The following is a 5,674-nucleotide window of genomic DNA, read 5'->3' on the forward strand; positions in this document are numbered from 1 at the left end:
TTTCAAACTTGATGCATATTTAATCGGTTTCTAAGGAACCAAGTAAATTATTGATTATGCATTTCACACACTTTGACTAATTAAAAATAAGTTGGTAATAAAATTAACAATAATAACATCAGAAATTAACAGAGTAATAGAACAGAAGTTGTTTCCTCATGTCTAACATTTGTATCATATGAGAACTAAGTTTATTGCTCCGACTGTTCAGCTTCACATTAGCATCTCAAGTGCTAACTGAGATCACGTGACCCTCGTGAGATATGAACAGTGTTGATGTCATGATGTCACAGACCTGTATTTAGAACACAAACCACAGTGGTTGCTTTGTTAAAAAAAAAAAAAAAAAAAAGAGACTTATTGCTAGCAGGTCCTCAATCCAAGCACATGCTCGACACTTCACCACAATGGTAACCCCAAAACCACTAACATTACAGACACTTTTAAATACCAACATTAACAAGTCGCACCATTTGCTCATCTTGCTAAAAAAAACTGCATAAAATAACACTTTATTTCAACATTTACTCTCCCAATTCAGTGCTGTGCACAACACAATGGGAAGTGAAAGTCCTGTTTAATTGGGTTACTTGAGTGAAACATGTTATTTCAAAATGAAAACATCAAGTGAAGTCAAAGAGTAACCATTTCAAGAGTTAAATCAAAATGAATTGTTTATATATATATACGGTATCTCACAAAAGTGAGTACATCCCTCACATTTCAGCAAACATTTTAGTATATCTTCTCAAGGGACAATACTAATGAAACTTGTATATATTTTAGTGTAGTCATTGTGCTGCTGGTATAGCAGTATATATTACTGTCCTCTGAAAATAACTCAACATACAGCCATTATTGTCAAAATAGCTGGCCACAAAAGTGAGTACATCCTAAGTGAACATGTCAAAACTGTGTCCAAAGTGTCGATATTTTGTGTGAGCACCATTGTTATCTTGTACTGCCTCAATCCTCCTGGCCATGGAGTTCACCAGAGCTGCACAGGTCGTTGCTGGGATCCTCTTCCACTCCTCCATAATGACATCACGGAGCTGCTGGATGTTAGACACATGGCGCTTCTCCACCTTCCACTTGAATACGCCCCACGGGTGCTCAATAGGGATCAGGTCTGGAGACATACTTGGCCACTCCATCACCTTCAGCTTCAGCTTCCTCAGCAAGGCAGTTATCATCTTGGTGGTGTGTTGGGGTCGTTATCATGCCGTTCGGCCCAGTTTCTAAAGGAGTGGCATCATGTTCTGCTTCAGAATGTCACAGTACATGTTGGAATCCATGTTTCCCTCAATGAAGCTCAGCTCCCCAGTACCAGCAGCACTCATGCAGCCCCAGACCATGATGCTACCACCACCACGCTCGACTGTAGGCAAGACTCAATGTTCTTGGTACTCCTTCACCAGGGCATCGCCACACATGCTGGACACCATCTGAGCCAAACAAGTTTATCTTAGTCTCATCAGGCCACATGGTTCCAGTAATTCATGCTCTTGAACAGGTTGCTTTCAGCAAACTATTTGCAGGCCATCTTGTGAGCCAGCTTGAGAAGAGGCTTCCTTCTGGGAAGACGGCCATGCAAACCGACTTGTTGCAGTGTGCAGCGTATGGTCTGAGCACTAACAAGCTGACCTTCCGCTTCTGCAACCTCTAAAGCAATGCTGGCACAATCATGCGTCTGTTTTTTGAAGCACCTCTGTATGACCCTGGCCTGTATTGTAAATCACTTTCAGAGTGTTACCAGTCTTCTTATAGACTAAAGCCATCTTTGTGGAGAGCAACAATTAAAATTCTCAAATCCTTAGAGAGTTCTTTGCCATGAGGTGCCATGTTGAACATCCAGTGGTCAGTATGAGAGAATTGTACTCAAAGCACAAATTTTAACTGCTCTAATACAAGATACACACATTTATATGGTCCTGTCAAGCAGACAAAAACATGAACATGATGAATAGGACATGTGGCTTTGCATGGTTAAACGACGTACAGCTATTATCACATATGGTGTATGTTCCAGGGTATCCTGTTGTACTGCTTAGGCAGCAGCTCCACCCTGTGGGGAATTTGGGTATGTTAACATGTAACAGGAAGTCAACAGTGTTGTGCTACCGGGTGCGTGTCAGTTATGCAAGACATCGATTCACGGATCTTAACCTACAGTTTGTGTAGCGTCCTTATTCACCAACATGCAACATGGTGTCAGATAGACTAGGTGAAAAGTGAGCTTATGTAGCCCATCGCTAACGCGACATGTTTGGTTTATTTACTGGACAGATAAGTCGTATTTACATCCGTTCGCAGCAAACCAGCTAACGTTAGCCATAACATTGCGACTGTAAGATGGCGTCGTTCATTCCGCCACCAGAGCCGATGAAGATGTCTGGTGACTTGAGCAGCAATTGGGCAAGTTTTCGAGCAGACTTTGATGATTACTTGCTGGCGACCGGACTATGTGAGAAAGATGCGGATGTGCAAGCGCTAAGAAGGCTAATGGGCAATGAGTGCTAACACTTATACAAGCACAACCTGGGTCTCACACAAGACCAGCAGAAAGACGTAAAAGCCATACTGGAAGCACTTGAAGACTACTTCACACCAGTGGCGTGCACAGACCTCCTCAGGGGCAGGGGCGGAAGGACCAAAAAGGGACCCATTTTTTTTTACATTTATTTATTAAATAAATCACCTGTATTTAAAGCAGCACCCGTCTGTCTGTTGTGTTTCTCAATATTTTAATGACTTCCTCACAATTAATTGTAATATCTCGCTCGATGGAGAGCAGCGGTAGGTCAGAGTCTTCATTACCAATGAAAAGACGATGATACAATTAGAATGCATAACACATCAAACAAAAATAGGGAAATGATGATAATATTACTAAATATTATTTACTTTACCAAACAAAACAGTGAGAATAAAGAAGGTAATTATGAGGAATTCATGTTAGTTAGTTGATGTGATAAATTGTATGTATTCATGAAAGTGTTAGCTATCATGAAATCAGTAACACTTTACAATAAGGTTTCATTAGTTAAATGTGTTAACATGAACTAATAATGAACTGCACTTCTACAGCATTTATTAATCTTAGTTAACATTAATTTCAGCATTTACTAAAACATTATTAAAATCAATGTATTTGTTAACATTAGTTAATGCACTGACTGTGACATAACATGAACAAACAATTAACAGTTGTATTATTAAAAGGCCTACAGTAGCCTAACAAATGTGTTTCTCATGGTAAGTTCAGGTTAGTTAATATGAATAATAAACAGATAAACCTTATTGTAAAGTGTTACTATGAAATCAAAAATATAAATTCCTTACAATTTAGAGTTGGACATGGACTTAAAATTTCCTTTCACTAGATGTATTTCCTCAAGCTAATAACACTTGATATGGCCTTGGATAAAAACGAATGACATTGTCAGACTCAGAATGACATCGAGTTATACTTTTATTATAGTTAAGCATAACTCGCATGCTGACACAACTTTTACAGTAGCATGGTTGGATAAATGTTTTTTATTTTATTTGTATTATTAGTATTAGGTTTATTATTAGTAGTAGTATTAATGTTACCTGCTGGCTGCTCGTGTAGTGTGAAGACTCGCTGCGAACTGCTGTGTACATAGCGCTGCAAAGAAAACTCCGCCTACCACTTCACCTCCGCCAAAATAATAATAATAATAATAATAATAATAATTTTTTTTGTATTATTATTATTAGTGGCAATGGTGTATAAGTGTATTGTTATTTATTATAATATTTATTATAATAATAACAATTATTTACATTTATCAGAGAGGGGCGCAATGCATTTTGAGACAAAGGGGATGTCCACCCAAATATATATATATATATATATATATATATATATATTCATTATTTATACAGTTATGTTTCAGACATGCACAAAGAATTATTAGTTTAATAAATACGAATAAATGCACAGTCTGTCATTGTGCTAACACTTTTGTATGTTTTTATATTAGCAACTTACAACTTTGAGTAAAACATCCTTGAGAAATTTAGGGCAATCGTTTTCCACATGTTTTCTAAGTACACTCAAAAAATGTAAAGTGTAAATATATTATACACACACACACACACACACACACACACACACACACACACACACACACACACACACACACACACACACACACACATATATGGACTACTATATATATATATATATATATATATATATATATATATATATATATATATATATTGTAACACCATATAATGTATTGATCATAAATATATAGAAATATATGTTCCTTAAGGGGAGGCTCTAACAGGCTCTAGACAGTTTAAAGGTCCCATGACATGAAATTTTCAATTTCTGAGGTTTTTTAACATTAATATGAGTTCCCCTAGCCTGTATATGGTCCCCAAGTTTCTAGAAATTTCAATCGGTATAAATCGAGCTTTTCCTATCTTTCTCTGCCTTTGAGAAAATGGAGGCTCAATCAGGCTGATCTTGAATCCCCTCTTTATGACGTTACAAGGAGAAATGTTACCTCCCCTTTCTCTGCTTTGCCCGCCCAGAGGATATTTCTCGCCCATGAGAAAACGAGCTAGGAAACAGGAACGCGCACGCGCGATTTTAGTTTGTCCACGAGAGACATAATGGCTTTTGAGCGAGCAAAGCATTATAATTGCTCAATAATTGGATGTACAAATGAACACTGAAGGGTCAATACAGAGCTGGGCTTGCTGAACGTCTGAAACTAAAGTCTGGATCAATCTCTTTGGCTCAGCTACACACCTCGGACAAGTAAGTCAACTAATGATATATAAGTGTGTTGCTTTACTGTTTATGGTTACCTAGCTTGTTACACGTAGAATGTGGCTGTCACATGAGCTATGCAGTTTATGTGTGTGAATACACACACTGTAACGCGAGTGTTGTACACGTCTTTGTTATTTGGATAACAGTTTTCCTGTTGGTAATATGGCGCGCGCGATATCCGCATTTCAAGATCGCAGAGCTTGATGTAATTGTAATAAGATAAATACAGACGTTACAGATCTCTCATGAAAAGGCAACAGTAGGTTCGCGTTAGCTACATGATAATAACTGTAAACCACCCGAATAAAGTACCGTATCCAAACATAATATTTTAAACTTACCATTCGGAAACGTCCTGCTGGAGCCGCTGAGTTGCAGCTTCTCCATCTGGATCAGATTCTGGGTCAAACTGAAATGCTTGAACGACTGCGTGTCTTCGTGCCATTGCAATATATCCAACATAAACAAACATGCATGGTATCGTTGCGCAAGATGGTCAAGGCCACACCCACCCTCTACCTTGCGCCGCCTTTCTCCTCCTCATTATCATTTAAAGCTACAGACACCGAAACGGCCTGTCTGAAGGAAGCTCATTCTGGGACTGGTTTGTAGTGGCTATAATTCTGCACCGAGGCTGAATTTTTGGAAAGAGATTTCAGATACAGTACTAGGGACCACTAAGGTCTATATTAAAGCCTACAAAAAGTAGCATGTCATGGGACCTTTAAGTCTGTCTTACTTTCTTACTTAGAAACCTCTCTTTTACTGGAGTAATATTTTGTTAGTATTAATTAATTTCTCTAGCCATTGCAGGATGTAGGCTAGTGTTGTATTGCCTGTGCAAAGACAACTCCGAAC

Source organism: Leuciscus leuciscus, assembly GCF_965113295.1.
Source record: "Leuciscus leuciscus genome assembly, chromosome: 3".
NCBI classification, from domain to species: domain Eukaryota; kingdom Metazoa; phylum Chordata; class Actinopteri; order Cypriniformes; family Leuciscidae; genus Leuciscus; species Leuciscus leuciscus.